This window comes from Entelurus aequoreus, linkage group LG25, assembly GCF_033978785.1.
Source record: "Entelurus aequoreus isolate RoL-2023_Sb linkage group LG25, RoL_Eaeq_v1.1, whole genome shotgun sequence".
Lineage (NCBI taxonomy): Eukaryota > Metazoa > Chordata > Actinopteri > Syngnathiformes > Syngnathidae > Entelurus > Entelurus aequoreus.
In genome coordinates, this window is record NC_084755.1 from 31,000,723 (window position 1) to 31,023,543 (window position 22,821).

The following is a 22,821-nucleotide window of genomic DNA, read 5'->3' on the forward strand; positions in this document are numbered from 1 at the left end:
TGTACATGGCACTCATCTCTGGGAGTATCGTCCTTGTAATTTTCCCCGTCGCTTTAACCACTCGCTGGAGGGCCTGTTGGTTCGCTTTAGTGCAGCTAGCAAACCACACTAAAAAGCTGTAAGTGAGGACACTGCTGATGGCACAGTTGTAAAAGTTTAGCATTGATTTCTGCGGAATGTTTGCGCATTTTAGTTTCCTCAAAAAAAAAAGACGTTGTTGGGCCTTTCCGACTGTAGAAGCAGTGTTAATGTCCCAGCATAGATCTTGTGTTATGTTCACCCCTAAGACATTTGAAATGCTTGACCCTTTCTACGAGATTGTTATTAATTAAAAGTGGAGGGTGTTTGTTCTGCCCTTTCCTGCAGAAGTCTACAATTAGTTCTTTGGTTTTGTTAGTGTTAAGAACCAAGTTATTGTTAGCACACCATGAAGCCAGCAGTTATTACCGGTATATTTTAGAAAGAGATATATATTTGAGACAATACAGCTATCTTTTAATGTGCCTTTGTCACGGCCGTTTGCTACCGCGCATTGCCACATTTGCCTTCAAGCACAGCCGAAGTGCCCGCACCGTAGCGCCGGATTCTCTTTATTAACCAGAGGTAACACAAGGCGGTGAAAAGATTCAACAGAACAGCCGTCAGAGCCGACAAACTGCTGCTGCTAACTGCTAAAGCTAACAAATACAGTTCAGATGAAACCCTCACTGACGTCACACGTCGCTCGGCAACAGACACAGCCTTTTAAAGCAAGCCTGCACACGCACATGCTGCTCTCACAGACATCACTCAATGCATATGATATATATTTTAAGTACCGCACTTTCTCTAGTAATAATTCAATTTATTGAAAATAAAATGTGATACACCGATACATATCGTATATCACGATACGGCTTAAAAATACAGGGATATCAGTTGGTCCATATCGCCCAGTCCTACCGCTAAGAATCGAGTCATGTGGTGTCCAAAGATTCATAACTCTAATCTGTATCATTTCCACAAACCGCCTAGTCCCACATCCCCAGATTTAAAGTTGTGGACTAGCAAAAGAGCTGCAGTGAAACCCACAACCGTCAGGGCGTCAGGGAATGAGGTTTACTGCATCAGTATTTTCCAGACTATAGAGCGCACCGGCATATATTAGCCGCACCCGACTATAAGCCGCAGACATACACTATATTGCCAAAAGTATTTGGCCACTTGCCTTTACTCATATATGAACTTGAAGTGCCATCCCATGGAATTGTCCAAAATGTTTTGGTATCCTGGACCATTCAAAGTTCCTTCCAAGCCCAACTACTGAAAAACCAACCCCACACCATAATTCCTCCTCCACCAATTTTCACACTCGGCACAATGCAGTCCGAAATGTAGCGTTCCCCTGGCAACCTCCAAACCCACTGGTCCATCAGATTGCCAGATGGAAAAGCGTGATTCATCAGTCCAGAGAAGGCGTCCCCACTGCTCTAGAGTCCAGTGGCAACGTGCTTTACACCACTGCATCCCACGCTTTGCATTGGACTTGGTGATGTATGGCTTGGATGCAGCTGCTCGGCCATGGAAACCCATTCCATGAAGCTCTCTGCATACTGTACGTGGGCTAATTGGAAGGTCACATGAAGTTTGGAGCTCTGTAGCAACTGACTGTGCAGAAAGTCTTTGCACTATGCACTTCAGCATCCGCTGACCCCTCTGTCAGTTTACGTGGCCTACCACTTGGTGGCTGACTTGCTGTTGTTCCCAAACTCTTTATTTTTCTTATAATAAATTTGACTTTGGAATATTTAGGAGCGACGAAATTTCACGACTGGATTTGTTGCACAGGTGGCATCCTATGACAGTTGCACGCTGGAAATCACTGAGAGCGGCCCATTCTTTCACAAATGTTTGTAGTAACAGTCTCCATGCCTAAGTGCTTGATTAGGACACCTGATTCTCATCATTTCGATGGGTGGCCAAATACTTTTGGCAATATAGTGTATATACAGTGTAAAATGAGTTATTTACACAGAAAGATTTTTGTAAATGTTTATTGTTGTACTTCCAGTTGAAAGCACTGTAGACGTTCACCCCGCAGCACCTGTAGTGAGCAAACTTGTCCAAAAGATGGCGCCGTAGCACGAACAATAACACACCTTTTCAGTGTATTTGCTTGGTTTATTTGAAAAGTATTTGCATTATGTTTTATCTTTCCTCATTGCCCCTTCTGCAACCAAACGGCCGATAATGCTTCTGTTGATGACAAGCCTTTTTTCCACATTAGGAAGGCAGCCTTCCTGCACCGAAAGGGCTTACAAATGAGAAATGCCATGAACCTACCATGACAAAACCATGCTGAATATTACTGATCATAAATCTGGTCTTACTTGACCGATTTACGCCATTTAAAGACTTGTGTGTAAAGTCTGCACTTCAGACAAGTTGGAACAGAGAGTTAACACATATTACCACTGACCAAAAATGAATTGCACTACCCAACAGTAGGGGGACACCATGAGAAAAAACACCAACAAAGTTGAAACAGGTCTTTGAAAAGGTTTCTTTTGTTCACAAGAATGTTTTTTTTTTAATGTAAAAATCAGCTTTTAGAAATAAGTGTTTTAGGTCATCGCTGTGCGTTTACGTCAGCAGCAAAGAGGAGCTTTTGTAACCTGTAGCCTGTTTGGAAAAATGTTTTATTACGATTTTTATACCGAATAATAAATTGCGAGAATCAGCTTGAATCAAGAATCTTTTTGAATAGAGATTCGTGTTGAATCTAGAATCGAATCTGAATTGAATCGTCGACCCAACAATCAAAATTTAATCATTAGTTACTGTAAAATTCCCATTCCTTGTACATATGTATATACAGTAATTTTATATGTATATGAGTTTGTATATATGTGTATAAATACACGGATATGGATATATGCATATGTGTACAGCTCCACAAATGGACATTGGAGTGTTACTTTCAAAGGCAAAATTAAAGTATTGCTAGAAACATAATTTTATATGGGACTTTATTGTATTATATGTATAGTACATGTTCCAAAAAGAAAAAAGCATAAAACACAGTATATTTAAATATACTAAATGTAAAAAAGAGAATAAATATTCAAAATAAGAAATCTAGTTTGGTTACGCCATTATGAGCACAACACAAGGTTGTAAAAGTTTCAACTACAATTCTAAATAAGATGTCAAAAGCAAACTGAAATTAAATACACACAGCTTAAAGATTGATCAATACCTATTTAAATTTAGTAATACATAAATATGATGATTTATCAAAATATAAAAGAAATATACCTGAACAGAACGCTCATGATGGTTATACCAAAAAGTAACGCTATGAATCGCCTTTTTCCAAGTTTTTGGGGGCATTTTTATGCTATTTCCAAACATCTCCTTTTTATTATGATTGATTTTAAATGGTCAAACTAATGCATATTATATATGCACGCCCTAGTAAACAAAAAAAAAGTCATATTTATTTTGATTGTTACATTTTGAAGTACATTTGTGCAGGTGGGTGCGAATGTACCCATTACCAGAGCTGTACACATATGTAAATGAGATTGACTGTTGTATACTGAAATAATATGATGCATTAAAGTCATAATTTTTTTATTTGTTTTTGTTCATGTTTTTAGGTTTTTTGGTGAATAAGGTGTTTCTTTTTGTATTTATAACTTTGCGGCAGTTAATGGTGATAATAATAAACCAAACTAAACTAGACTAGACTAGACTAAACACAAGTTACCCTCTGTCCACTCCCCCATATGTAAACATGTTGATGCATTTAAAGTTAAAGGAGGGCTACTGTCAATGTAAACTCAGCATTTACAGCTGGATGTGTCTTGATATGATCTGCTGTTTCACACACAGATGAATGTCTTTATTTAATTCTCACCTTTGATATTATATGTATTTTGTGACAGCAGGAACAAGGCCTTTAATGGTTTTCCTGAGATTCGTAGAACAGAGCCTGAGGCAGGAGGACAATTGATTTGATTGTGTTTACAATCCAGGCCCTTCCTGACATGAGTGGATGTCTTGTTGGAGAACAACAATAATCATTTATACAAGTCATAAGGCGGGGGATTTTGGTTAGGTTTACAGTCTGCTGTCTGCTGTAATAAAATAATATATACGGGGGTGTTAGACTTTTGCCACGGAGGGGCGCATACAGAAAAGAACGAAAAGGATGCGGTGGCCACTTTATGTGATATTATTTTGTTTCCTTTAATTAAAAGCAACTTAGTATGGATCAAAAACTCATCACAACGTTTGTTTGTTTTCTTCATCACTGATTTCTGCTCACTGCAGACTTTATGAGAGCCAACAAACATAATAAAACATCACCTACAGTACAATGTCTGCTGTCATTAGGATGCAGACTGCTAGGATGTTCACATATTCCCGTTTAGGTGAAGAATGTGTCATAATCCTCGCGAAGAAACAGGTTGGGGGAGCAGGAGGGGATACAAAATATAGGAAAAAAAACACGCACTCTCCAAAAAACGTAATAAAACAAAAATAAAGAGGTGCACGGCAAAAAGTGTACTTAAAGAAAAAGCAAGGCCAGCAACTAACGTATTTTCGTTCCGTCCTCGCCATATATACAATATATATATATATATATATATGGCTGTCAAAGTGTCCCAACTTGTCGGAATACCTACCGTATTTTTCGGACTATAAATCGCTCCGGAGTATAAGCGGCACGCCGAAAATGCATAATAAAGAAGGAAAAACATATATATAAGTCGCACTGGAGTAAAAGTCGCATTTTTTTGGGAAATTTATTTGATAAAACCCAACACCAATAATAGACATTTGAAAGGCAATTTAAAATAAATAAAGAATAGTGAACAACAGGCTGAATAAGTGTACGTTATATGAGGCATAAATAACCAACTGAGAACGTGCCTGGTATGTTAACGTAACATATTATGGTAAGAGTCATTCAAATAACTATAACATATAGAACATGCTATACGCTTACTAAACAATCTGTCACTCCTAATCGCTAAATCCCATGAAATCTTATACGTCTAGTCTCTTACGTGAATGAGCTAAATAATATTATTTGATATTTTACGCTAATGTGTTAATAATTTCACACATAAGTCGCTCCTGAGTATAAGTCGCACCCCCGGCCAAACTATGAAAAAAACTGTGACTTATAGTCCGAAAAATACGGTAGTCAGACTCATTCTGTGCAGGTGACATGCATGATTTATAACCTAGAATAAACTTACAGGGAGCAAGGAAGCGAGGAAGCAGCAGACACTCGAGGATGTAAACATCGGCACATGCGGAAGTGATCACGGCGCCGCTATGAATAGTTTGTCTGCGTTAGCGTTTGCAATAACAATATCACTAATACTTGGTCACGAAATGTAAATGGAGTATTGTTGGCACTTTTTGGAGTTTTTTTTAAATTATTTTATGGGTGGAATAGAGCAGGGTTCCCCAACCTTTTTTCCACCAGGGACCGGTTTAATGTACGCATTATTTTCACGGACCGGCTTTCTACGTGTGGCAGACAAAACAGCAAAAAAATCTGGCACATTAACATTTTATATGTCCATTAATGTGCATTGTCCCATGTACTATAACAAAGGTTTTGATATATACATCTATTAACAAGCTTATTGCTGTGTTTAGTGGCGCAGGCAAAAGTTAAGTCGGACAAAATGCGGTAGTTTATAAATTAATTATTGTTTCTGTGTGGCCCGGTAGCAAATGCGTCACGGACTGGTGGTTGGGGACCACTGGAATAAAGGACCTTCCATTGGCTCCGCTGTAAGCTGACTTTATTTTTACGTTTATTTAAGAGTCAGAATGCATTAAAAAAAAATCTGTCCGTCATGTCTTTCATAATGATTGTGAACGATAGGTAAAATTCCACAAAAAGTGCAGTTCTCCTTTAAAGGCCTACTGAAACCCACTACTACCGACCACGCAGTCTGATAGTTTATATATTAATGATGAAATCCTAACATTGCAACACATGCCAATACGGCCGGGTTAACTTATAAAGTGCAATTTTAAACTTCCCAGGAAACTTCCGCTTGAAAACGTTGCGGTATGATGACGTATGCGCGTGACGTCACGAGGTCAAGGGAAGTGTTGGGACCCAATTCAAATACCTCTGTTTTCTTCGACAAAATTCCACAGTATTCTGGACATCTGTGTTGGTGAATCTTTTGCAATTTGTTTAATGGACAATGGAGACTGCAAATAAGAAAGTTGTAGGTGCGATCGGTGGAGCGGCGGACTACAGCAACACCAACACCAGGAGGTTGTGTTGTGTTTTGAGCAGGATAGCAGACGCACTACAGTGAGTAAGCCCGCCGCCGCATCTAAGTTAGCTTCTGTTTTTTTAGCTTCGCCAAGCTGAATATTATTAATCGTGTATTTACATGTTCATGGTTTAATAGTATTTTTGATCTTCTGTCTATCCATCCAGTCAGGTTTTTTTTAAATTTAGTTTCTATCTGCATTTGAGACTGCTATGCTATCACGTTGGCTATGTAGCTAGGTTAGCTTCTAATTTTTTAGCTTCGAAAAGCTGGATATTATTAATCGTGTATTTATATGTTCATGGTTTAATAGTATTTTTGATCTTCTGTCTATCCATCCAGTCAGGGGTTTTTTAAATTTAGTTTCTATCTGCATTTGAGACTGCTATGCTATCACGTTGGCTACGTAGCTAGGTTAGCTTCTATTTTTTTTAGCTTCGAAAAGCTGAATATTATTAATTGTGTATTTACATGTTCATGGTTTAATAGTATTTTTGATCTTCTGTCTATCCATCCAGTCAGGGTTTTTTTTAATTTAGTTTCTATCTGCATTTGAGACTGCTATGCTATCACGTTGGCTACGTTGCTAGGTTAGCTTCTATTTTTTTTAGCTTCGAAAAGCTGAATATTATTAATCGTGTATTTACATGTTCATGGTTTAATAGTATTTTTGATCTTCTGTCTATCCATCCAGTCAGGGTTTTTTTAAATTTAGTTTCTATCTGCATTTAAGACTGATGCTATCACGTTGGCTACGTTGCTAGGTTAGCTTCTATTTTTTTTAGCTTCGCAAAGCTGAATATTATTAATCGTGTATTTACATGTTCATGGTTTAATAGTATTTTTGATCTTCTGTCTATCCATCCAGTCAGGGTTTTTTTAAATTTAGTTTCTATCTGCATTTGAGACTGCTATGCTATCACGTTGGCTACGTTGCTAGGTTAGCTTCTATTTTTTTAGCTTCGCAGAGCTGAATATTATTAATCGTGTATTTACATGTTCAGTCACTGTGATTGTCCCTTTTGCGTGCTCGACTCTCATTTTCAAGAGGATATTGTATCTGAGGTGGTTTAAAATACAAATCTGTGATCTACAATAGAAAAAGGAGAGAGTGTGGAATCCAATGAGCCAGCTTGTACCTAAGTTACGGTCAGAGCGAAAAAAGATACGTCCATTACTGCCTCTCAAGTCCTTCACTGTAACGTTCCTCATCTACGAATCTTTCATCCTCGCTCAAATTAATGGGGTAATCGTCACTTTCTCGGTCCGAATCTCTCACGCTCCATTGTAAACAATGGGGAATTGTGAGGAATACTAGCTCCTGTGACGTCACGCTACTTCCGGTACAGGCAAGGCTTTTTTTTATCAGCGAGCAAAAGTTGCGAACTTTATCGTCGATTTTCTCTACTAAATCCTTTCAGCAAAAATATGGCAATATCGCGAAATGATCAAGTATGACACATAGAATGGATCTGCTATTCCCCTTTAAATAAAAACAATTTTAAAAAACTCCTAAAAATGTTATAGTGTGTAAAATGAAGTGGCAGGAATGTTTAGGATAAACACACTTACTGTAATTGAATGCTAAAATGTTCGAATCATATTTATTACTACAAACATGATATTTTAAGTGCAAAGAATAGTGCAGGGACAAATATTAAAAATAATAACTTACAGTTCATGTCTTTAAAGTAGATTGACCATACGTCCTCTTTCCCCCGGACATTTCCTCTTTTGCGGGACTGTCTGGGCGGAGTTTCTTAAATGCCTCAAATGTCCGGCATTTTGAGTTAGGGTTGCGTGTATTTTCAATGTACGTTCAGAGTTAAGAAGGGGTTAAAAACAAAACAAATTGTGAAAGTGTGCGCACGCAGCAGCATTGGTGAGGGAGGGGCAGAGACAGAGAGAGCGAGAGTTATGATAAACGCGCATGCGTCGCCAGGCTCTGCTTTTTATCCATAGATTTATCAGATTTAATTTTTTATTATCTATAGCAGGGGTGTCAAAAGTGTGCAGCGGAGGCCATTTGCGGCCCACAGCTAATGTTTTAAAGGCCCACGGCACACTCTAAAAATACTATTAAAATAAACAAAAACATAACAAAAGTGAAATAAAAAAGGTGAAATGTAATTTAGAAAAAGTTGCAATGTTGACTAATAAAACAATACTGTTTTTTTTTTCTTTCAAACTGTCATTGCTCAAAACATAATATTGAATCAAAATCAATGTTATTATGAATTATTGACCCATCCAAGGTTCCGATTACTTCACATCAAATATTCCACTTAGAAAAATATTTTTGGTGGAAGATTTTGCATATCTTGTATGTTTGCCATTAAAAACATAGTTTTGTTTGACAAAAAAGGGCAGAAAACAAACAAACAACATAAAAAAAACTAAAAAACTTTAAAATAAGGGATAGATCTGAAGTTGATGTAGACTCCAGAGATTTAAGCGTTAAATATAAAATGTATGTATGCCCTGGCACACCATTATCATCATTTCATGACTGAAGCAAAACACTTTTTACACTTTTATACAGAAATAAATAAACCTACAACTTATTAAATAACCAGCAGTGGTAAAGTTCAGATCCATGAAGGAAAGAAGAATGTGAATGAATGTTTATAACTGAACACATTTACATATGTATACAAAATTTGTTTTCTTTTTTTGTAATTTTTTTTTAATGAATTAAGTAACGTTTATGACAACCTTTTTCCAAAAGACAATATAGAATGTGAGATATAACAGGATAATGCATACATTTATAAAAAAAAAATTCAAAACGCTTACAAAAAAGTGGGACCCCAAAAATTTACTGTGGGACCCCATTTTTATGACTTGATGGGTCCCTGGGACCCCATTTTGAAAATTCCTAGCGCCAACACTGCTGTCAACAGAGGAGAAAAAATGCTTTATTTAAATAATTATATTATTTATTAAAGAAATTTGAATATCATTGTCAAATTTTCACCTAGTCCCGGCCTTGGCGTGCTGCCCGCCTTGGCACGCATATATGTGTCCTCTTTTTGGGGACACATATATGAATATGGTCAGCCTAGTGTAAAACGAAGTGGCAGGAATGTTTAGGATAAACACACTTACTGTAATTGAATGCTGAAATGTTCAAATCATATTTATTACTACAAACATGATATTTTAAGTGCAAATAATAGTGCAGGGACCAATATTAAAAATAATAACTTACAGTTGATGTCTTTAAAGTGACAATGTAAACATCCAGTGTAAAACAATAATGCTCACTTTAGTGTATTTGCTTTCTCACAAGCAGTGTCCTCCACAGTGGACATGCTTATATCAGTCTGGAGTATGTTGTTTCTCAGAGAAGTAAACCAACAATATATATTTTCATAATGTAAATACCTCACAAACTGATGTTTGGCTTCAAATATCTTTTCGGGATGATGAGAGGGGCGACATGTCCAGGATGTAAGCTGCCTTCGGACAGGCTCCAGCCCACGGGCGACATCTAGAGAAACAGGAGATGGGAACAAGGATAAATGGATTGATTACGTGGACCCCGACAAGTTGAAAAACTTATTCGGGTGTTAGCATTTGGTGGTCAATTGTACGGTATATGTACTGAACTGTGCAATCTACTAATAAAAGTGTCAATCAATCAATCAATTGAGGATTTATCAGGTAGTCCACTTCGACTTTCTTACCTCCGTCAAAGAGGTTATGTTTTCACCAGGTTTTGTTTTTCTGTTTGTTAGCAAAACAACTCAAATAGTTACACATATATTTTGATGACATTTTTCAGAAAATGGCCAAAGAATACCCAATTCCTCTCATCGACTTCGAACACAATTTACTTCCTGCTTATAGCTTTCGCGCCCTGCGCAGCGCAGAGGATTCTGGGTGATGTAGTTCTTATTTAGGCCAGACAAATTGTTTGATGCCGTTAGGCGTCACAATATTATTATTGGGAAGATTTTGAAACCGAAATAACACGATATCTACAAAACCGTTACACCCCTTGCATTTAAATATATTAAATGTTTTGTGTTGTATGTGACGATGCATAAAGTTTGTAGTTTTTTCTAAAAATAAATCATGTTTAATTTTGTTTTTAGAGGACGGCATGTATATATTTTAGCATTGTAATTTACAAATGTTATACGGTTTCCTTTCTTCTGATTATATTTTTTAGCATGCACCGTTTAGAGTGTAAACAAACAGTCCCGTCCATTACTTCATCCATTTTATTTTCTATACTTACCCATAATTTAATGTCCTTTTTAGTCACATGCATGTAATAATCCAATCCAATCCAATCCACTTGATTTATATAGCACATTTAAACAACACGAATGTTTCCAAAGTGCTGCACAGCCATGTTAAAAACAATATTATGCTCCACCAATGACTGATAAAAACAAAAAATAAATAAATATAAAACCAATATAAAAACAATATAAAAATAAATATGATTAAAAACGATTTTAAAGGGTAAAATCAATTAAAACAGTGAATAGAAATCAAAATGTATTAAAAAAAACACAGAGGACAACAGAGGACAGAAGACCACACAACTCACATAGTGTTAAAAGCCAAATAATAAAAGTAAGAAGTCCATGAAGTGCTGCCACACAAGTTCATGAAATAATTAAAGTAATCATGAAATTGTTATTTAAATCATGAAATAATTACAGTGTGAAATATGTAAACAAATAAATAATACAATTAATAATTAGTTAAATAATTTAAATTATTTGTTGAGTATTAAAATAATTAGTTAAATGATTAAATAACTAAATGTGCTTTTACATCAAATATATTAATGACAGATGTTTGTATGTATTTAATTCCAATTATAATTCATTAATGACACATTTTAGTCATTATTTATTTATTTTTATTTTGTCCCCTTTGACACACCACCGTCAAATAAGTGATTCGGTGTCTTCATACTGACATAGTTACTAGTTTCTAATAATTAGGAAACAGTCATCCTTCGTTTGTCGCTGTTAATTGGTGCCCTACAGAGCACAGGTGTCAAACTCAAGGCACATTATTTTATGTGGCCCGCGAAAGCCTGGAAATAATATGCGTTAATAAAATGCTGAATCTTTTCTTACTAAATATATTTGTTCTTTCCCTTTTGACATAAAAAATCATGTACTGCATGCAATTGCATATCTTTTATAATTCAATATTATCAAAATCAAAATATTATATTATCATGTATTCCAAAAATATTTTTTGTTAAAATAAAGATAAATACTGTACTTAAATATCTGCTGGACTTATGATTTCAAAACAAATTATCAATACAATTGTAGACTGTAAAACTGATAATGGATTTTACGGTTAAATTCCGCAGACTGAGTTTTTTTTTTTACCATAAAATCAACTTTAGTACTGTTTTTTTCCATATACAATAAGACACTGAAACATTAAATAAAATAAAAAAAACATTAAAACAACAAGATTTCATGGTAAAAAAAACAAAACCTGGCAGCTCTGTTGCTTGAATTTTTCCGCTAAAAACAGTGGTTTTGTTTTTACATTCCATTCCATTTATTAATTTTTTTTGTATGCTGTACATGACCGCGAAAAAAAGAATTTCCACGAAGTAGGAATTATAAAATTATGAATCTGATATTTTTATACCGGTAGTTATAAATTTTTTTTTTTTTAAACTGTTTACAACCTTCTAAATATGTTTTCCATATCACGGTAGCCTTCTGGACATGAAATAACACCCTTTAGTCACTTTTGCACTCTTTTAATCCAACGTAATTATGCTGGTGAGGATGAGCCAATCAGTGGCCACGTTACTGAACAGGGCGCTCTGATTGGTTTGGTCTCACATAAGCGGCCACTATTATATATATTATTATATATATTATATATATTATATTATTATATATATATATTATTATTATATATATTATATATATATTACAGGGGACAGTGTGTGTGTGTGTGTGTGTGTGTGTGTGTGTGTGTGTGTGTGTGTGTGTGTGTGTGTGTGTGTGTGTGTATGTAGTGAATTACCTTTGAGTAGGTCGAAGCAATAAAAAAAAAAAAAAATACTGAACAGAATATAAAAAAAAGAATGAATAAATAAAGTTACTTCAGGGTAAGAAACATTTCAACAAATGTTGCCATAGCAAAATGTCACAGATTTGTCCAAAACATCTGATCTTACATAACTTTGTTTTCCAACGATGGGTAGGAAGACAGTGAGTGTGAAGGACAGTGCTGAGAAAAAGAAGCGGTTGGTATTAATTGAATCAAAGAAAGAAATCATCAAAAACATGGCCGACTTGGTGAAGCAATGTGAGCGTATCACTGCTGGTCTGCACCATACAGAAGCAGAATGAGTCAATAACGCCAGCCAAGAGTGTTAAAATAATATCCCAACGGCGGAATTTTATCCATGAGAATATGGAAAGGCTGCTGATGGTATGTTTGACTAAGAAGAAGCTGAAAGGAGATACTGTACACGTCCACTCTCCAAGGTAAACGCTGTACATTATTATTACATTAATTAATACAATTACTGTAGTTAGTACTACATTCTATTGTATTTATGCAATATTTCTCATCTAAAAGTTAGATTTCAAGCGCCGATAAAATTGATTCGAAATCATTTCATTGTGAGTGTTTTGAGTTAAAAACCTCCAAATATAAATATTTTTTTACCTTTTTGTTAATCACACAAACATCAGTAAAGTAGCAAAAAATAATTTGAAACCAGTTCTTAAAAATTTAAATTGAATAAATAAATGTAAAAAAGCAATTCCGTTGCATAATCTCCCACGGCACACCAGACTGTATCACACGGCACACTAGTGTGCCGCGGCACAGTGGTTGAAAAACACTGGACTAGCGGACATAAGATAAAAGCTAGGAGGTGACGAGAAGACACACTACATGGGAAAATACTGGCTGCTTTAAACATGACTATGGATCAAGAAAGAACATTTAAAATTATATAATTCTCACAATACCCACAATTCATTGCTAGTTTTTGGCTAATTTGGGGTGTTGATTCAATAGGGTTTTTTCTTTGTAAATCAAATTACCTGATATTTTGGAACGTCTACCTGCAAAAAATGTTGGTTTTAGGGAAAACTATGTTAAAACCACGATTGTGGTAGGTAAGCCATCCAGTGACTTGACCCTGACTTTTGTTTTAAATTATACTCTGATATTTTTTTTTTTAATTTGTTTTGACAATATTTGAATATTGAATAATTATAAAGCAGCAGTGTATAATGTGGTATTATTAATAAGTAAAACACTGGATAAGACAGCCTACTCTCACACACAAAATATGTTGATAACAATGTTTTGTTTCTTTTTGCTGCTTCTTCATGTTAACATTGTGAATAGTATCAAGCTCTGTTAAGCACGACTCTGGTGTGATAGTAAAGCTGAATGGAACATCCTAGAAGGGTCAGAATTAGAAATGAAGGAATTTCAGAGTCATGATGTGCAACTTTGCATCAGTTGTCCACTTGGGGGCAGTGTTGGCTTACCTTCCCTCATGCCTCTGCAACCTTACCTTCCACCTCTGCAACCAAAAGCGCTGCAGTGTTTTGATTGATTAATAAAAAAAAATGTTTCCCCATCTATAGGAAATTGAATCCTGCTTACTTTCACTTTCAAATTGCATGCCTTCCTGTGCTGAAAGCGCATGGTTTTACTTGACCAATTTGGGTCTGGCACCACACGATTCGCTTCGATTCTTGGAGATGACGATTCAGAAAACGATTCTTGATTCAAAATCAATACTTTTTTTAACAACAGTTCTATGATCTACTACATTCCTCCAGAAAATAGATACACTGCTCTGATAAATGTATATATTACTTCAAAGAAAACTGGTTTTGTTTGATAAAATTATACCCAAACATTTAATAAAGACATTTAAATGGTTAAAATGAAAAATAACATGTCATGTTGACTAATTTATATTTAGGACTTAAGTTCATTAAGAGATTTGTGGTACATCCTTGTAACTGTTTTGAAATCATGTTTGCTTTTTCTCTGTGTGTGGTATTTTAGTTCCTATCATGTGCCTTCATTTTGTAATGTTCACTTTTTCGTGCCGTGCAGAGGTTTCAACACGTGCTGCCTGATTGGCAACCAGGACACACCTGTACCCAAAGCAACTACCTCCTGCTTCGGTGACGACACCGCCATCTCCAGTGTCACCTCCAGTGGGTCTGCCGCCGACGTCATCTCCAATGCCGCCTCCAGTGGGTTTGCCGCAGCCATCTCCAGTGCCACCTCAATTAGGTCTGCCGCCAACGCCATCTCCAGTGCCGTCTCCAGTGCCGTCTCCAGTGGGTCTGCCGCCGACACCATCTCTAGTGCCGTCTCCTGTGGGTCTGCCGCCAACACCATCTCCAATACTGCCTCCGGTGGGTCTTCCGCCGGCGCCATCTCCAGTGCCGTCTCCTGTGGGTCTGCCGCCAACACCATCTCCAGTGTCGCCTCCAGTGAGTGTGCCACCGACGACATCTCTAGTGCCACCTCCAGTGGGTCTGACGCCGATACCACCTTTAGTGCCACCTCCAGGGGTTCTGCCGCCGACGCCATCTCTAGTGCTGCCTCCAGCGGGTCTGCTGCAGCCGCCATCTCCAATGCCGCCTCTGGTGGGTCTGCTGCCGACACCATCTCTAGTGTCACCTGCAGTGGCACTGCCACCGACGCCATCTCTGGTGCCGCCTCCAGTGGCACTGCCACCGACGCCACCTTTAGTGCCGCCTCCAGTGGTTCTGCTGCTGACGCCATCTCTAGTGCTGCCTCGGGTGGGTCTGCCGCAGCCGCCATCTCCAATGCCGCCTCCGGTGGGTCTGCTGCCGACACCATCTCCAGTGTCACCTGCAGTGGCACTGCCACCGACGCCATCTCTAGTGCTGCCTCCAGTGGGTCTGCCGCCGACGTCATCTCCAGTGAACACCTCAAATAGGTCTGCCGCAGACGCCATCTCCAGTGCCGTCTCCAGTGGGTCTGCCACCGACACCATCTCTAGTGCTGCCTTCAGTGGGTATGCCGCAGCCGCCATCTCCAGTGCCGTCTCCTGTGGGTCTGCCACCGACACCATCTCCAGTGTCGCCTCCAGTGCCACCGACCGCATCTGTAGTGCCGCCTCCAGTGGTTCTGCCGCCGACGTCATCTCCAGTGCCACCTCAAATAGGTCTGCCGCCAACGCCATCTCTAGTGTCGCCTCCAGTGGGTCTGCCGCCGACGTCATCTGCAAACCCGCCTCCAGTGGGTCTGCCGCCACCATCCTCAGTGCTGCCTTCAGTGGGTCTGCGGCCGACGCCATCTCTAGTGCTGCCTCCAGTGGGTCTGCCACCGACGAAATCTCCAGTGCCACCTCAAGCAGGTATGCCGCCAACGCCATCTCCAGTGCCACTTCCAGTGCCACCTCCAGTGCCACCTCCAGTGCCACCTCCAGTGCCACCTCCAGTGCCACCTCCAGTGCGTCAAATGGGACTCACCTGTACCCGGTTGCCAATCAGTCTCCTATTTAAGACAGGGTCGAATCATTGCTCGACGTACACATGTTGCTCCTTTCACAAAATAAGTTCAGTTTCTTGTGCATTTACTTTTGCACTTGCCTTCTTTTGTTTTTCTCTTCTCCTTGTGAGTGCGCCTTCTGTTCATATTTAATATAATTCTACTCACCGCCTGCCTCCCATCTCTGCATCCTACTAAGCTGTCTTCTATAGTTATGCTGACAATTTGAGCAAAAAAGTACAAAAAAATACAAATCGAAAATGTTTAATACATTTTTAACCCCCTGAGGACTTTTTGTTCCTGGTGCTACTTAACTCAACTAAAATTATTTGACTGGGTATCATTGAAATCTGAAATAATTTTAAATACAAAAATTAAAGTCGAACGTTAAATAAACCAGTTTGAAAATAATCATTACATTCGAAGTAACACGATCAAAGTCATGGCCAACAAACGCAGCAAAAATGCATCTAATAGAACAAAAAAGTCCCCAATATTCTCCTAAGGTTGATAATCAACACATGTTATTTTTACCAATAAAAAACTTTGGACACACCTGCTGTAATGTAATGTTTCTAGAGTCAAAATTATATATTTCCAAAGCTGTGTACACAATTATTGTACTTTTCACACAATTGTAATTATAGAACTGGGGTCGGCAACCCGCGGCTTTAGAGCCGCATGCAGCTCTTTAGTGCCGCACTAGTGGCTCTCTGGAGCTTTTTCAAAAATGTATGAAAAATGGAAAAAGATGAGGGGAAACAATATATTTTTTGTTTTAATATGGTTTCTGTAGGAGAACAAATATGACAAAAACCTCCCTAATTGTTATAAAGCACACTGTTTATATTAAACATGCTTCACTGATTCAAGTATTTGGCGAGCGCCGTTTTGTCCTACTAATTTTGGCGGTCCTTGAACTCACCGTAGTTTGTTTACATGTATAACTTTCTCCGACTTTCTGGGACGTGTTTTATGCCACTTCTTTTTCTGTCTCATTTTGTCCACCAAACTGTTAACGTTGTGCGTGAAGGCACAAAGGTGAGTTTTGTTGATGTTATTGACTTGTGTGGAGTGCTAATCAGACATATTTGGTCACTGCATTAATGCTAGCTAATCGATGCTAACATGCTATTTAGGCTAGCTATATGTACATATGGGTGAGGGCCGACATCCGGGCAACTGAGCTACATACGGGTTCTTCGAGCCATAGCAACCAGACTGGCGTTGAAAACAAACCGTTGCCATTACTCTTTAACCTGTCAACCTACGCTGATTAAACCCGTCATTCTGCCTCCAAAATGCCGAAAAACTGTGTTGTTTTTGGTTGTGCTAACCACAACTGGAAACAGGGAAAACAAAGGTTGTATTTTGTTCTGCCAAAGCGTGATAAAAGCCCACAGAGACGAGACAAATGGCTCGCAGCTTTACACCGGGAAAACGAGGACGGTTCTCACTGGAGTCCCCCAAAGTCCCGGGTCGTGTGTTCGGATCACTTCGTTTCTGGTAAATATAAGGAACAAAAATCCACCTTCTTAACCACAACTTAGCTATACGTCCGTGCTAATGTTGTACTTGTTGAATTTGTACCTTATAACGTTCGACATCTGAAGTTGTTGTTGTACAAAAATAACATGCGGTATATACTATATAGTCTATAGCAGGGGTCACCAACGCGGTGCCCGCGGGCACCAGGTAGCCCGTAAGGACCAAAAGAGTAGCCCGCCGGCCTGTTCTAAAAATAGCTCAAATAGCAGCACTTACCAGTGAGTTTCCTCTATTTTTAAAATTGTATTTATTTACTAGTATGCTGGTCTCGCTTTGCTCGACATTTTTAATTCTAAGAGAGACAAAACTCAAATAGAATTTGAAAATCCAAGAAAATATTTTAAAGACTTGGTCTTCACTTGTTTAAATAAATTCATTAATTGTTTTTACTTTGCTTCTTATAACTTTCAGAAATACAATTTTAGAGAAAAAATACAACCTTAAAAATGATTTTAGGATTTTTAAACACATATACCTTTTTACCTTTTAAATTCCTTCCTCTTCTTTCCTGACAATTTAAATCAATGTTCAAGTAAATTTTTTATGTTTTATTGTAAAGAATAATGAATACATTTTAATTTAATTCTTCATTTTAGCTTCTGTTTTTTCGACGAAGAATATTTGTGAAATATTTCTTCAAACTTATTATGATTAAAATTCAAAAAAATATTCTGGCAAATCTAGAAAATCTGTAGAATCAAATTTAAATCTTATTTCAAAGTCTTTTGAATTTCTTTTAAAATTTTTGTTCTGGAAAATCTAGAAGAAGTAATGATTTGTCTTTGTTAGAAATATAGCTTGGTCCAATTTGTTATATATTCTAACAAAGTGCAGATTGGATTTTAACCTATTTAAAACATGTCATCAAAATTGTAAAATTAATCTTGATCAGGAAAAATTACTAATGATGTTCCATAAATTATTTTTTAAATGTTTTCAAAAAGATTCGAATTAGCTAGTTTTTCTCCTCTTTTTTTCGGTTGAATTTTGAATTTTAAAGATTCGAATTTGAAGATAAACTATGTTTCAAAATGTAATTGTCATTTTTTTCGCGTTTTCTCCTCTTTTAAACCGTTCAATTAAGTGTAAATATCATTATTTATTAATAATAACATAGAGTTACAGGTAAATTGAGCAAATTGGCTATTTCTGGCAATTTTTTTAAGTGTGTATCAAACTGGTAGCCCTTCGCATTAATCAGTACCCAAGAAGTAGCTCTTGGTTTCAAAAAGGTTGGTGACCCCTGATCTATAACCTAGCTAGCTATTTTCGAAAACCGGACAACGAGAGGATACCAAACGCAGCGTTAAGATGGACACGACCGGGAAAACGTAAGCCAGGGCGGCCAAAGAACACCTGGCGAAGAACAGTTGAAGGGGAGCTGAAAGAGATGAAGCTTACATGGGGCGAGGCACAGAGACGAGCACAGCAGCGAGATGAATGGCGTTGAGTCGTCGAAGCCTTATTTCCCATCCGGGAAGAAGAGGATTAAGTTAAGTAAGTAAAATACTATATAGTCCAGGGGTCACCAACGCGGTGCCCGCGGGCACCAGGTAGCCCGTAAGGACCAGATGAGTAGCCCGCCGGCCTGTTCTAAAAATAGTTTAAATAGCAGCACTTACCAGTGAGCTGCCTCTATTTTTTAAATTTTATTTATTTACTAGCAAGCTGGTCTCGATATTTTTAATTCTAAGAGAGACAAAACTCAAATAGAATTTGAAAATCCAAGAAAATATTTTAAAGACTTGGTCTTCGCTTGTTTAAATAAATGCATTAATTTTTTTACTTTGCTTCTTATAACTTTCAGAAAGACAATTTTAGAGAAAATCACAACCTTAAAAATGATTTTAGGATTTATAAACACATATACCTTTTTACCTTTTAAATTCCTTCCTCTTCTTTCCTGACAATTTAAATCAATGTTCAAGTAATTTTTTTGTAAAGAATAATAAATAAATTTTGATTTAATTCTTCATTTTAGCTTCTGTTTTTTCGACGAAGAATATTTGTGAAATATTTCTTCAAACTTATTATGAGTAAAATTCAAAAAAAACATTCTGACAAATTTAGAAAATCTGTAGAATGAAATTTAAATCTTATTTCAAAGTCTTTTTAATTTCTTTTAAAAAATTTGTTCTGGAAAATCTAGAAGAAATAATGATTTGTCTTTGTTAGAAATATAGCTTGGTCCAATTTGTTATATATTCTAACAAAGTGCAAATTGGATTTTAACCTATTTAAAACATGTCATCAAAATCCTAAAATTAATCTTAATCAGGAAAAATTACTAATGATGTACCATAATTTTTTAAATTTTTTTTTTCAAAAAGATTCGAATTAGCTAGTTTTTCTCTTCTTTTTTTCAGTTGAATCTTGAATTTTAAAGAGTCGAAATTGAAGATAAACTATGTTTCAAATTTTAATTGTCATTTTTTTCATCTTTTCTCCTCTTTTGAACTGTTAAATTAAGTGTAAATATCATTAATTATTAATAATAATAGAGTTAAAGGTAAATTGAGCAAATTGGCTATTTCTGGCAATTTATTGAAGTGTGTATCAAACTGGTAGCCCTTCGCATTAATCACTACCCAAGAAGTAGCTCTTGCTTTCAAAAAGGTTGGTGACCCCTGATATAGTCTATAGCCTAGCTAGCTATTTTCGAAAACCGGTTTCGTTTAAATTTGCACTTAACAGTTGGGTTTTTAAAAACCAATAAACCCTATAATTTTCATGTTGCCATTCAATACATGTAGCCCTCAAATCTCTCAATATTTTATACACTAACACTTGATCTTGTTGTTGATAACTTCTGCGTCTCTTTCTTAGTAGCGCGCAGGCTAAGCTAACTAGCAAGCTAAGCTAAGCCTGAGAAGCTTTAAAGTTCACTGAGACGAGTCTGACGCAAATAATACATTTTCGTTTTTTCACACGATATGCGAATAAGTAAAAATGCGTAAATGAAGGATTTAACGCCGACTTCCAAGCCACAACGCTCGTTAAATGCTTTTTCTGTCAATGCTGTGTTCGCTGTGAGCTGGTTTGTTTTCAACGAATTCCCGGTTGCTAGGGGATTGGTAGGCGGAAGTGACGTAGGTCCGCCCTCACCCATTGCATCATTATGCCTCATTTGTAGGTATATTTGATCTCATTTAGTTTCCTTTAAGTCCTCTTAATTCAATTTATATCTCATGACACACTATCTGTATGTAATATGGCTTTGAATTTTTTGCGGCTCCAGACAGACTTGTTTTTGTATTTTTGGTCCAATTTGGCTCTTTCAACATTTTGGGTTGCCGACCCCCGTTATAGAATATTATACACGCGTCTACATAGAGTGGCTGGAGCAAGAACTTGAGAAGAAATACACCTTTTCATTTATTCTGGGCATCTCTCCTTCCTGTATAACATGCACAGAAGGGCGCCTCGGCAATTTGCAAAAACAAAGCAGCCTTTCACAGCAAAAGGTGCAGTGGGGAAATTAGTGGCGCGCTGATACAAGTTCAACAGCATCTTGGTGCACTTCAGTGCAACCTAAGGAACAAAGCGGGGAAAAAAGTGTTGATTAAGAACTCAAATAATCCAACCATAATCTATTTAGACAAGTGTCAAAGAGCTAAAACTCTTATAAAGTAACAATATTACTGTTATGCTTTTTTACTACTATGTGAATATTATACATCCACCTTCATTGTGTCCCCACCACCCTATATACAGTATATATATATATATATATATATATATATATATATATATATATATATATATATATATATATATATATATATATATATATATATATATATATATATATATATATATATATATATATATATATATATATACATTTATATACTGTACATATATACATATATATATATAGTATATATATATATACATATATACATATATATATATATATATATATATATATATATATATATATATATATATATATATATATATATATATATATATATATATATATATATATATATATATATATATATATATATATATATATATATATATATATATATATATATATATATATATATATATATATATATGCACCACCCCATGGCACCTTGCATGGCTGCCTCTGTAGTATGTAAATGCCAATGCATATTATTATGAAACAGTAAGGACAATAGGGGGCCATTTATGTACTTATCCAATTACTGCCCCAATTAGACCGCAGTGCATGCAAGAAACACAAATCGAACCCTTTTGGGAAATATGTTCAAAACGCCATTTTTTAGGCCTAAGTTAGGGTTGTTCAAAGTGTTTTGTTTTTTTAATCCATATTAAAATTGAACCATCGGGGGACATTCTATTTATTTATCTTCAAACAGGACATACTGTAAAAGTATAATGGAAAATGAGTCAAATAACTCATGTTATGGAAATGTATACTAAGTGAAAACTGTGACATCATTTGATGAAAATGCCTTCAAAGTGTTGAAAAAACCCCCCAACATATCATGTTTGGGATTTTTGTTTACGACTGAAGTTAGAAGATTTCAGCAAAAAAAGTTTAAAAAAAAAAAAAAAACATGTTTGAAAACCTTTATGTCTTGTTCGGTTTTGGGGTCTTTTTAAATTGTATTGTTAATTTCCTTTTAGGAAATATATTGTATAATGGAGGAACACAACAAAAATATGGAAATAATTACAGCAACATTTTACTGAAAGGACAAAAAAAAATCAGCCTTTGTTCCCTTAGGGTTAACAAGTATCAAACAAAAAATGTGTGAGGTAATGAAGAAAAAGCTGAAAGGTTGAATATATAATAACACAAAGCTGACACAATTTAAAATAAATAATATATATATATATATATATATATATATATATATATATATATATATATATATATATATATATATATATATATATATATATATATATATATATATATATATATATATATATATATTGTAAACCTTTTAAAAAATGATAAATATCAAATGTTTTTAGTTTTTTCAGTATGACCTTTTTGAATAAAACTGAGAACTATTTGTGGTCTTCCATTTATATTTATAAGAAGTGGTGGTGGGCGATACAGGGAATTTTGGTATCGATCTGATACAGAGTAAACACAAGGCTGGTATTGCAGATTATGATACTGATTGCTTTTGACTTGAAATGTTATGATCATTGAATAAACGTGTGACTGTGTCTCTAGTTAAGTAATTATGATAATAACACAGGAAAACTATGTTATAGAAATAAATAGGTTTTATAGCTCAACGCAACAATCTAAAACAATGTAATAGCATATAAATGACAAAAATTTATTCTCTTCTAGTACACACGATTGATTTGGGGGAACAATTCACTATTGTAAAAAAAATAATAACAAATGTGACATATATTTGAATATTAAAATGTAAACAAAATCACTAAAATAACTACTATAACATGCAGATATTTATATTCACAGGGAGCTTTGTGGAAGTCCTAC

General features: G+C 36.1%; 1 protein-coding gene across 1 annotated transcript in view; it reads right to left on the reverse strand.

Annotated features, from left to right (window-relative positions):
• Positions 1–10,141, reverse strand: part of eci1 (enoyl-CoA delta isomerase 1) — a 58,068-nt gene extending 47,927 nt beyond the window's left edge. Inside the window, exons 1-2 of the mRNA XM_062036450.1 lie at positions 9,989–10,141; positions 9,687–9,792 (exon numbers count right to left, since the gene is read on the reverse strand). The gene's annotated coding sequence lies outside the window, so the exon portion shown is untranslated. The remainder of the gene's footprint in view (positions 1–9,686; positions 9,793–9,988) is intronic.
• Positions 10,142–22,821: the final 12,680 nt, after the last annotated feature.